This window comes from Triticum aestivum, chromosome 3B, assembly GCF_018294505.1.
Source record: "Triticum aestivum cultivar Chinese Spring chromosome 3B, IWGSC CS RefSeq v2.1, whole genome shotgun sequence".
NCBI lineage: Eukaryota > Viridiplantae > Streptophyta > Magnoliopsida > Poales > Poaceae > Triticum > Triticum aestivum.
Window position 1 is genome coordinate 17896003 of NC_057801.1, and position 12866 is coordinate 17908868.

General features: G+C 43.5%; 1 non-coding gene across 1 annotated transcript; it reads left to right on the forward strand.

The window, feature by feature from the left end:
• The first annotated feature begins 12482 nt into the window (after window positions 1-12482).
• Window positions 12483-12582, forward strand: LOC123073063 (small nucleolar RNA Z103). Its single transcript, XR_006435577.1, has one exon. It is a non-coding gene; the product is annotated as a small nucleolar RNA Z103 (small nucleolar RNA).
• Window positions 12583-12866: the final 284 nt, after the last annotated feature.

Here is a 12866-nt window from a genome sequence, read left to right on the forward strand (position 1 = left end):
TGATTATGATTATGACACAGACAATGTTTGTGATGACACAGACAATACTGATCTTCAAATAACAAACACTACCGGCGAGGTATATTTATATAAGCACGCATCATGGTGATCATCACATGTTTTTTTATTGAAGATATATTAACGAATCGATCTTTCTTCTTTCAGCCCTCCGGATCGAGCAAATCTGCTTCTACAGACAGCAAGACAAAGCGAGGCCCGGGAAGATTGTTGAAGGATGGTGTAAAGTACCACATCGAATCCATCAAACCTAGTGGCGAACCCCTCACGCCTAAGAACATTGTGAACAAGTGGACTCGTCAGTGCGGAGTTCTTGTGAAGGACAAACTCCCGATCTCCATTCAAGAATGGAAAGAGCCAAAGACTAAACGTCCAGGTGTTACTTGGGTCAATGGCAGAGCCAAAGAAGACCTGGTGAAATCTCTGATGGAACATTTCACCCTACCAGATCATTTCACTAAAGCAGATGTGGACAAAGTCAAGGCCGCTGCTCTTAAGAAGATGGCAATTGCATTCAACACCCACAAGAAAACTGTATGGGCCAACTACCTCGCTAATGAAAGGAAGACTCCAGATTTCAAGGGAACACTGGAGAAGCAAAGAGAACATTGGGACGATTTCGTGACCTTCAAGGATTCAGAAATATCTAAGGAACGGTCGATGAAAAACAAGGCAAATGCCGCAAGAAAGACGCAGTTCCATAGGCTGGGTCCAGTTGGCTATGCGGTGGCATTGCCTAAGTGGGATAAGTCTAAGCAAGAGATGGAGGATGCAAGGGTCACTCCGGTTACCCGGCACTAGCCCCTCAGGTGCAGAACTTGGTTCTATGCGCATGGGGGAGCGTTGGACCCGAAGATAGGCGGAGTTTCGCGGAAGGCAAGTCTAAAAGGAGCCGAACAAAAGATAATTGACGCAATAGATGAAGCTCGAAGGGGGGTGTTCACGCCCAACAGAGAGAACGACGAGCTTACGCGCGCCCTGGGAAATCCTGAACACCCGGGAAGAACACAAGGCATGGGCGTTATTCCCTGGTATGAGGGCTTTTCAGAATGGAACGAGGACTACAGGAGCCGTGCAAGAAGGAAGATGGAGGAGGAGAAGAAAAGGAAGGTGGAGGAGGAGCAGAGGAAGCAGGACGCAGAACGCCTTCAAGGCCTAGAAGCAAGGCACGCGGACCTGGCACTCAAACTCCAGCAGCAGCAACAGCAGATCGACTCACTTAGCCAGAAAAGGGGGTCTCAGCAGCGGCAGCAGCAAGCGGATGATCGTCCAGCATTGGATAGCACCGTCCCATCCATGCCGAGAAGCAACGTTGGTTCTGCCTCGGGCGACACACTGCTGGATAAATACCCTATGGATGACATCATAGAGAACACTAACTGCGAGCTACACTCCAAAATGAAGAACATATCCATGAAGGTGGCGGACGGCGTTGCTTTTCCAGTTACCCCCGAAGCAACCTACCATTGCATCCCGATTCCAGAGGGCTATGCTCGTGTCATGGTTGATGAAGTGGTGGACCCATATTCGGGGCTAACGCTTGACATTCCTGGAGGTGAAGACGAGCGCACACTCGGAGAGGCCATACATCGTATCATCCTATGGAGAAAGGATTGCATAATCTTTTGAAGTCCACCGACACCGCGTCGTCTGCCGACTCCTCGAAGTCCACCACCGAGTCAGCAGACTCCCGCTTCTCCAAGTCCACGAACGCGTGAGACGACTCCTCCTCGAAGTCTGCCACCTCCTCCAAGTCCACGAACGCGTGATCTGACTCCTCCGGTTTCAAGCCCGGCACAGCGTCATGCCACTTCTCCGGTTGCAAGTACGGCACCGTGTCAGGCCACACCTCCTGCTTCAAGCCCGGCACATCGTCAGGCCACTTCTCCTAGTCCAACTCCACATCAGCCGTCTCCGCCGTCTCAGCAATCGCAGAAGAGACATCCCGCAGCTTTGGTGCGTAGCGGTACGAGTCGAGGTAGTTCAGGAAGTACAGGCGAAGGCAAGCGATATAAATATGGTCCAAGCCTCGCTCCTCTTCCTCAGAGGCCTTATGACATGACTAAGGAGCAAAACACAGCCATAGTGCAAGCCCAAGTGGACGCCAATTTTGGACCGAAACCGGCACCGCCGCCAAAGGAGAAAGTGCCTGAGAAAGTAATTGACCACTTCATTCGTATGGCTAGAGAACCAGCTCCCAAGCCTGTTGACTCGGACTATGAGCGCCAAATCAGGATGGCACATCGAGCACGACTATAGAAGGAAGCGAGCTCAAGCTTGAGCCAACAAGCAGCTGGCAAAAAATGCGGGAGAACCATTCCCCAGTTGGGAGAACAGGCGGCGCAAGCGATCCCCCCGCTTGTTGTGCCAATAACACATGAGAGGAGTAGTACGCGCGCCAAATATTATTGTGGGCAAACCATTAGCGTTCCCCAGCATGGCGATGTGGTAATAACAGAGGATCATATAATGCAGGCTCAAATGCTCAATATCTCTGTTGGACAACTCCTCGAAATCGAGCCCATGCCTACGCTTCAAGAATCGGAAATAGCATGGCAATATGTCCGGGGCAAACCTTTGGTCCATCCAGACAAGGTCAAGGACCTCCCAACGAGAATGTATCAATTGCATCAATGGTACATGAACATTACCAAGATTTCCAATCGAGAGTCCCTCATGGTGAATGTCAAGCATGAGCATTATTACAATGAGAAAGCTCTGGCCATTGAGTATCCAAAACTATTTCAGTTATTTAATCAAGACGCACTCGACAAGTCTATCGTCAGTTGCTATTGTCTGTAAGTGATTTCTTTCTGTAATTTAAGTCTCAAGCTAGTTATGTAGTGATAATTTTGATCAATCATTACATGTAATTATCCTCACTATATTCTTTTTCTGTGGTATTATATGCAGGATGAAGATGTATGAAATGAAAAAAGCTGGACGCTATGGCGTAGGGTTCATTGACCCAAATACCATTAATCAGGACATATGGGAGATTGACCATTGTAAAGCTGCTGTAGAGGAAAGCATGCTAGAGTTCTTGAAGCGCCTCAATACCTTCGAAGATATACTACTTCCTTACAACTTCCCGTGAGTCACACTGTCTTGTACTATAAATTGTATTTTTGCTTACTAGCTAGCTAGATGTTAATAATTAAGTGTATACGGTTTACGGTAGTTGATTAATTTTATGCACATGCCCGCTTAATTAAGACATGCAAACGTGTGCGTATGCAGTTGGCACTGGGTCTTGATAGACATTAAAGTTGAGGAAGAAAAAGTTGAATTACTGGACTCACTAACTAAAGAAGATAAAGACTACACCATCGTGAAGGGGATAGTCAACAGGTAATTTCAATCATTATTAACTATTAGTTCCTGATATGAACTATTTAGTAACACCTTTATTAATTTTCTTTGCCGGCGGGCATGGCATGGGCAAAGTTCATCGCTGTGACTCCAGGAGAATGGCCAAAAAAATTGTTTTGGCATCGACCCAAGGTAAGTAATTAAGTTGTACTAGCTCGCTACCATCTCTTTAATTCTTGTTTCAATATCATTAATTAATTATTATGCTTGATTAATCATTATCTGATTCAATTCCATTCTCGTAAAGGCCCTGAGGCAGGCGAAAGGGAATAATCTGTGTGCATACTACGTTTGCGAGAACATTCGCATGATGACGTGCGAAAGGAGCAAATCTGATAGACAGGACTGGGTACATTTTTGTCAGAACACTATTCACACCATTATCGATATCTAGTCACACAATTAACACACATGCATATTGATCTCCTTCTTAACAGTTCAGATCGGTGCGGGATAAGCTCCTACCATCGGACCGCATACAAGCACTTCAAGAGGAAACAGCCGGATTTTTGCTCGACCAGGTCATAGATCCGAAAGGAGAATACTATTACCCGCTACCGCCCCCATGAACCACTTGTCATCGTGCTCCGAAGTCACCAAGGCAACATGTAGTAGAAATTGTATATGTATATACATGTGTATATGTGTGAATAGTTAACGGTGTTGGCTGTGAGACATTCGATGATATATTATATATATGCGGTTCTACGTACGAGAAAATCTATTTAATATATATGCATAACGTGTACAATTTGTAGTATCGTGAAATACCAGCAAACAAAAAAGAATTAAATGGAAAATAAAGCCAAATTGAAAATACAAAATTAAAGAAAAAATAAAAAAACACCCAAACATTTAGTACCGGTTGGTGTCACTACAAGAAATATGTCAACTTATGACCTTCTGTCAGTAACCCTCGAAGAATTGGTCATAAATTTCTGACCATTTCAGACCAATTGGTCAAAAGCTGTTCGGAGGGCTCCAAACCCTAACCAATTGTGACCATTTTAGTCAGAAAGGTCGTAATTTCCTCACACGAAAAGGTCATAAAGCAAACAGCGCTAGTCTACTGCCTTATTTCTAGTTGTTAACGACCAATATAGATGGTCATAGCCTTGTAAATTGTGGTGGGTTGCTATGACTAGGCGCCACCTCATCAGTTTTGCCTATGTGTCATGTCCATGTGGCAGTTTTTGCCCTAGGTTGTGAAGCAACCTATATTTCTGTCATATTCCCAAAATTCCCAAAAAAATCTCATAAATTATTTGGGTCATATCTTCGTCAAATATGTAAAAACCTTCCTTGCCTAGTTCAAAACTAATTCAAAAATATTCATTTTCCTATTCTGTTCAGAGCAGCACTTTGTGAAGGAAGTACCACTTTGGCATGTCCAGATGGTATCCATTTTCTACAGTGCTTTCCTATGCCCAAATAACCATCCTCCACCAAATGCCAGCTCAATCCATTCATTATTTTGAGCCGAGCTTCAACATTCGTATTTATGTCCAGTGTGGTGGTTTGCAAACCAAGTACCACCTAGGCTCCTCCTTTTGAGCTGAAAATTTGTGAAGACGGTCTTCTTAGTAACTGATCATCCTCAGCCAAAACTCACGCCCATTAGCCATGTACATTTCCCGTACCGCTAATCAAACACTTGGCTGCTAATTCATGTTTGAGCATCGATTGGTCTCCTCCTGAGAATCTTATGTTGTAATTTTCTTCCTAGCACCAACCTGGGGAGTGACCAACCCACTAGACATGCCTAGGCCGCCCAGAACACATGGCAATGCCACGGTCACGCGGTGACCACGCGGCGGGCATGCGAGTTTACGCGCTCTAGAGTTGGGGCCCTCGGCCACCGCCCAAACCTCGACGTATCGCCACCAAACCATGTATTTATGATTAAATAGGTCCTTATGTAACTAGAAATGATTTTTGGAAAAAATAAATAGCAAACTATGAGGCGGCTGCAGTTCAAATTTGACCCGCTTCCAACTGAATCGGCAGAAATTTGTCTTGTTCACGAGAGGTGGATCAAAATTTTTTACACCAGACCATTTTGTCAATTGTGCATTAAATATGCCCTAGTATTTTATAAAAATAATTTGGTCCAATTTTGCAACAATTATTTGGTAGTTCCTTCACAAAAAAACCTCCTTTCGGGCACTCAAAAAATGGAAAATGGTTTTTCCGTCCAACGAAAATGAAAACTTCCTTAGGCAACATTGTTTGCCATTCCAATATGCACCCTTGTGCACAATATGAGATCATTTGAACAAACCATGCCATGAATGTGGCCATAAGATTGATCATTTGGCTTGAAAGCCATGAATCTTCACGCATGATAGCTCATTTCTGAGAACACTTTTTTAAAATAATTACCGTATTACAAGTTTGTTATTTTTCTTGGGAACTTGGCCACATATAATGACACAATGTGAAGGTTTCCCAATTTTCTGATTTTTTTTGAATTTTTTATGCCCGTTTTAAAATGCGGTCAAAACGGCGGGCTTGACCGTTCCTAGCTAGTGGTTGAATCTTGGAATTTTTTTGGTGTTTCTCTGATTAAATAGATACTTATGTACCTAGAAATGATTTTTGGAAAAAATAAATAGCAAACTATGAGGCAGCTGCAGTTCAAATTTGACCCGCTTCCAACTGAATCGGCGAAAATTTGTCTTTTTCACGAGAGGTGGATAAAAACTTTTTGCACCCAACCATTTTGTCAATTATGCATTAAATATGTCCTAGTATTTTATAAAATTGATTTCGTCCAATTTTGTAACAATTATTTGGTAGTTCCTTCACAAAAAAACCTCCGTTTGGGCACTCGAAAAATGAAAAATGGTTTTTTCGTCCAAAAAAAATGAAAACTTCCTTAGGCAACATTGTTTGCCATTCCAATATGCACCCTTGTGCACAATATGAGATCATTTGAACAAACTATTCCACGAATGTGGCCACAAGATTGATCATTTGGCTTGAAAGCCATGAATCTTCAGAGATGATAGCTCATTTCTGAGAACACTTTTTTAAAATAATTACCGTATTGCAAGTTTATTATTTTTCCTGGGAACTTGGTCACATATAATGACATAATGCGAAGGTTTTCCAATTTTTTGATTTTTTTGAATTTTTTATGCCTGTTTCAAAATGCGGTCAAAACGGCGGGCTTGACCGTTCCTAGCTAGTGGTTGAATCTTGGAATTTTTTTGGTGTTTCTCTGATTAAATAGATACTTATGTACCTAGAAATGATTTTTGGAAAAAATAAATAGCAAACTATGAGGCAGCTGCAGTTCAAATTTGACCCGCTTCAAACTGAATCAGCGGAAATTTGCCTTTTTCACGAGAGGTGGATAAAAACTTTTTGCACCCAACCATTTTGTCAATTATGCATTAAATATGTCCTAGTATTTTAGAAAATTGATTTGGTCCAATTTTGTAACAATTATTTGGTAGTTCCTTCACAAAAAAACCTCCTTTTGGGCACTCGAAAAATGAAAAATGGTTTTTTCGTCCAAAAAAATGAAAACTTCCTTAGGCAACATTATTTGCCATTCCAATATGCACCCTTGTGCACAATATGAGATCATTTAAACAAACTATGCCATGAATGTGGCCATAAGATTGATCATTTGGCTTGAAAGCCATTGATCTCCACACGTGATAGCTCGTTTCCGAGAACACTTTTTTAAAATAATTGCCGTATTACAAGTTTGTTATTTTTCCTGGGAACTTGGCCACATATAATGACACAATGCGAAGGTTTCCCAATTTTTTGATGTCTTTTGAATTTTTTATGCCCGTTTTCAAAATGCGGTCAAAACGGCGGGAATGACCGTTCCTAGCTAGTGGTTGAATCTTGGAATTTTATTGGTGTTTCTCTGATTAAATAGGTACTTATGTATCTAGAAATGATTTTTGGAAAAAATAAAGAGCAAACTAGAAGGCAGCTACAGTTCAAATTTGACCCGCTTCCTACTAAATCGACGGAAATTTGTCTTTTTCACCAGAGGTGGATCAAAGCTTCTCACACCCAACCATTTGGTCAATTGTGCATTAAATATGTCCTAGTATTTTAGAAAATTGAGTTGGTACAATTTTGCAATAAATATTTGGTAGGTCCTTCACAAAAAAGCTCATTTCGAACACTCAAAAAATGAAAAAATAATTTAAAAGAACTCATTTCTCATAACTCTTTAAAAAAATATTTATCTTATTTCAATTTATGATTATTCCTGAAAACAATAGTCAAATTTGCTGACGCAATAAAACGTTTTTTTTTAATTTTCAGGTCATAATAAAATAGCTAACACGATTTAGCACATAATTTTAGCCGATTATGACCAATTTAAATGGTCAAAATATCATACCTGTATACTGCATTCTGATTGGTCCAGGGGCCTCTCACGCGGATCATGGGTAAATCACCGTCGGATCCCCTGGATCCAACGGCCGGCACCAAACATGGATGTGTCCCCGAAACCCTAGCTCTGTCCCGTGGTCATTTTCCATCCACCCCCCCCCCGCCTCCTTTCTTTCACTCGCTCTCTGCTCCTCCTCTCCCCTTCCAGATCCGGCGGAGCTCCTCTCGATCCCCTCCCCTTCCAGATCCAACCGCCGCACCCATTCTCTCCAGATCCTATCCAAGCCCCCCCGTCCACCGTCCCCTTCCTCCGCCGTCGACATTCGCGCTCAAGGCCTCTGCCTCACCCGCCCTCGCCATTGCCTCCTCGGCGGGGTTGCCCTTCTTGGCATCCGCTTTCGCAGCGTCGAGGGCCGCGCCGCCGCGGCCAGGAGGGTCTTCCTCCGCGGGGCCGCACCCGCGACCTGCTACCCCGCGCCCGCACCAACTCCGGCGCGGCTCCACCCGCCGCTCCCGCCCCGGCACCGGCGCCAAGGCCGTCCCCGCCCACCAGGTCTGGGATCCTGCCGCGGGGTTCGTCGTCAAGGTCCCCGCCGTCTCCGAGTTCTTCGTCAAGGTCCCCGCCGTCTCCGAGGCATGGGGCCGGGGGCGTGTGCCAGATCTGCGCCGACGGCCTAGGCACCATGGTGGAAGGCGAGGTCTTCACCACGGTGGAAGGAGGGCATCCAGGCCTGCCTCCTATGCAAACCGCGTACAAGCATCACCTGGGCGTGAGCAGACCAGTTCCACGCGAACAAGATGAACCTGGGCGATGCTGACGCAGTACGACATCGAGGAGGTGCAGGAGCACTACAACTACCTATGTGAGCACTCGATTCTTCTTCCTGATTCGATTTGGTGTTGATTTGATTGATTCCCGATGCATGATTCTTCTTCTTAGGTACTCTTCTATTGATGAACTTCCTCCACACCTGCAGTGACAAGAAAACGCTAAAGAAGTGGTTGTTCAGCGACCAGACTGTGGGCTAAGAAAATCCAGCTGAAAGAGAGACGACCACCGTACCTTCCTGAGAAAGATCCTGCCTACAGTGCATGGATGGTAAGATTTGTTTCATGATTCAGTTTTGGGTTAAGTAGTAAGCAGTAGTCTAGTTACAATGCCTCTTCTGAAGAAAGACTTGCAGATATCCATCTTGTGCTGCATGCCCATTGATGCATACCTGTTGTCAGTGCTATCCGTCTTGGCCTTGCATTTGGTATGGTTGCTAGTTCCTTCTACTGGCATCTCCATCTCTCACCACCGTTGCATAGATAGATTAGCAGGATCGGCTCACTGGAGACTAGTAGAGAGCATACCGATCTCACATTCTCAGATTTGCTGTGTGCACAAACAGATTTTACTTAAAAGCTCCCTGTAACCTTTTGTTTCATTGGTCAAACACGATAGCTGCGATGCCGAGGGAGCTCCCCTACACACGTATGCGTTCTAATGGTCACATACTCCATAAAATATTTGCATGCATGACAATGCTTACTTAGATTAGAAGCATTCTGTACAAGACAAACTACTATATGCTAGTCTTACTTGCAGTAAACCATCATAATTTAATTTAATTTGGAGGTTACTGGACTGATATTTTGTTTGACAACTACTGCAACTGAAGTTTCAGAAATTTCTTGCAGTACTGAATGTCTTGGTGTTATTCTGAACCATTTGCATTTGCTGTATCTCCTTACCAGTGTTCATTCTTCATTGGTCCATGTCCAGGTCCACCGCCATGCTACAGCCACTCCACCCAACACACATCGAACTACCGCTGCTCCTCCTCGTCTCGTCTGTCTTCTTGCCCGGGAAGAAAGGAAGCGCCGGAGACCAGCCACCAATGGTGGTGCCGCTGGAGTTCCTAGCGGAAGCTCCGGCATCAGCACCAACACACCCTCAACCTCCTCGCCCTCGGATTCGGGCTCTACGATCTTGGATTCCCAAGTGTAAGCCTTCTACTTGTGCATACACAAATGACAAATCTCTGCACTTCTGAATTCTGTCAGTGGGGATAACAATAACATAACAGTATGAATGTGCTATGTAGGTTGCGAAATGCATCGAGATCGGTCTTCAAGTGATCATACTGCTGGTGGCTCTTTCCTAGGTAGTACATGCATCATCAGTCCTATATAGCTGTTGCTCATGTACTCATTTTGTTCTAGGAAAGTGGGAGGGCAGGGCCCCTTGATTTTCTTTTACTGATTCATATCCCCAATCAGGAATCAGACTAGACTAGAGTTCAGAGATTGATAAAATTGAATTCTCCGACCTCGGCATCCACAAGGAGGAGCGGCGACAACCCCGGACCCGTCCACTGGTGCTGCTGATCCTGCTTGGATGGACATGCTGCCTCTTCCACGTCGGCTACATGACAGCCATGGTGAGCTCTCTGCTCCCTGCATCTTACAATAGTTGGCCTGAGATTATAGTTGGGCTAGAAATGAACTTCTTCAGTTCGATTTGTAAGATATAATACCAGTTGAAATCAGTGGATCATGGGTGATATGAGATTCTAACTAAATCCTTAAGTTTGTTTCTTTAACCATATGTGTAACTAAAATCCTGGTTCATTGCATTTTAACAATGCAAGCTGTACCACGAGTCATTCAACAATTACAGGATATTGTGACTTTCATCGGTACCTACTTGGACACACAAAATATGAGTAGCTACAATTGACTACTGGTTATATTATGTTGTCAGCCTCATCTGTTCTGGTTCTATGATATCTATGGAGACATTGGTTCAGTTAGTTTTTTCTAGTACAACTACCATGAATATCCATGTCTCTTTATACCAGTAAGTTAGTCTGATGCTAGACTAGACTCCTCTTTATGCAAGTTTATTGTCATGTATATTTATATGTATAAAGTCGAATCAAGTAGTAACATGTGAAAAACACTTGCACTGGTGTATGTAAGGAGTCAAGTACATGTTTGTTACAGCAGGGCAGAGTAGATGTTTGTGTTACCATCCATTCCACTGACAACATGTTTCTGTTATAGTGGTGCTTGCTTAACTCACTGCCATCCACATTCTGTTCTTTTTTATCATCTGTCGAGAAACTATTGTGATGATTTGATGCCCATCTGGTGACTATTTATGTCTTTAGTGTCAATCGATGTTGCATAATCTGATTTGGACACCTAGGTTCTTGCATGGTTCTTAGATTAATTGTTCTATTTTGTTGTTAGCAAATATTGCTTATATTAAGACTATAAACATGTGACTATTCCTCTCATTTACAGGAGTTCTGGGCTGAAGACATTTGAAGAAGCCCGAAGCCCCAGTCAACAACTTGCTTTATATATTACTGAATTTGTAATGCTAATATTCTTGAGAAATTTGATGTACTGCTGAACATGTTGGGAATTTGATGTATATTTGCTCGCTGAACTTGATGTATACTTGCTCGTTGAACTCGGAATATTACTTTTTATTCACTTGAAATTCATTTCTTGACTAAAAGTGGCCAGAAAAAGAAATATATAGCCCAAAATAAAAATGGCCGAAATGCCTATTGGACCAAATCTATTCGGGCTTTGAAAAAAGGCCTAAAATATATTGGTTGGAACAAAGGCTGAAATTTGAAAAGAAATGGACCATTGAAAGGCCAGGGCCTAGAAAATATGGTCCAGGCCCCAAAAAGAAATGTACAACAAAAGGCATCAGTCTAGAGAATCGAATTGTTGGGCCAGGCCCATGTAGCTAGCGAAAATTAACAGAAAAAATAAATATTAAAAAGGCCGAATTGTTGGGCTAGGCCCATGTAAAACACCTAATCGGACTGGGCTGAATCTTGTGCCACGTCAGATTGCCACGCTGGATGCCTACGTGGCCTCGGGAGGTTGCCAGTGACCAAAACACCACAGTAGATGTATTTTGGTCATAAACGTCTTCGACCATTCCAGAAGAAAGGTCGCTATAGTCAGTTTACGACGGCCAGCTTTTGACCTTCTGTTTTTGGTCACAAAAAGGTCGTAAATGGAAATTTGTGACCTTTCAGTGACCAATAGTGGTGGTCACAAGTTGACATATTTCTTGTAGTGTGTTACCAACCGGTACTAATGTCCTACACGCACACGGGCCGAGCTCGTGCCACGTGTTTGCACTTTAGCGCCAGTTCGTGACGAACCGGTACTAAAGGGGGGGCTTTTAGTCCCCACTCTTTAGTGCCGGTTCGCCAACCGGCACTAAAGGCCGTCACGAACCGGCACTAAAGCCCGATTTTGCACTAGTGTAAGAGGACCGGAGGTGGTATCGTGTCGCGATCATGATCTCAAACCAACTTGGATTCTAAGTCGTATACTTACCAAACACGAAATAATTAACTTTTCTACCAAGACATCAAAAAATAAAATGGAGAGGCGAGCGTGCACGCATGCGGTCTCCTTCACACCTCAATAAGTGTGGTGTAGAGAACCGACTATATAAAGAGGTCTCTCACTTCCTCAACGTTCAGGGTGGTACTAAACTTTAGAATCATGACTTGCTATTTTATACATGAGCCACTTTGAGATTTCAGAAATTGTTAATGGCTCAAGCCCATTCATTTCTGACAGGATAGGCTACGGGGTAGGAGAAAACATCAGGGCGGACGAAGAAGAAAGAAAAGAAGAACAGTGCGCACTTGATGGTTGTTGGAAGTTGATCATAGTGTTAAAAGAAAAAGTGACTGACGGAAGTGAGGATCCTTTCCCCAGCTGATCGACTATAATTATACTGTGATCAAATGTAATCCTTTATCAGAGGATTCCAAGCCAAAAAAATCGATCCATCTTTATTATCTTTGCCATCTTTTTTCTTTGAAACAAGGCAAAAGATTTGCCATTTCATTGACTAAGAAGGAGGTTTAGACAGGCCACGAAGTGGCTAGATATAAAATCTACTCTCGTGGCGTTACAATATTTAAATGCTTGGCATCCGCCAACACGCAAAGCGAACACTCCTCTTTTATCTTACTAATGACGACCGTCGTAGGTGCGGCCGTGTTGCAGAAAAACTCTAGCATTGCGCTCTGTCCAAATTTCCCAGGAGATTAGCATCATGAGTGAGGCAAGCG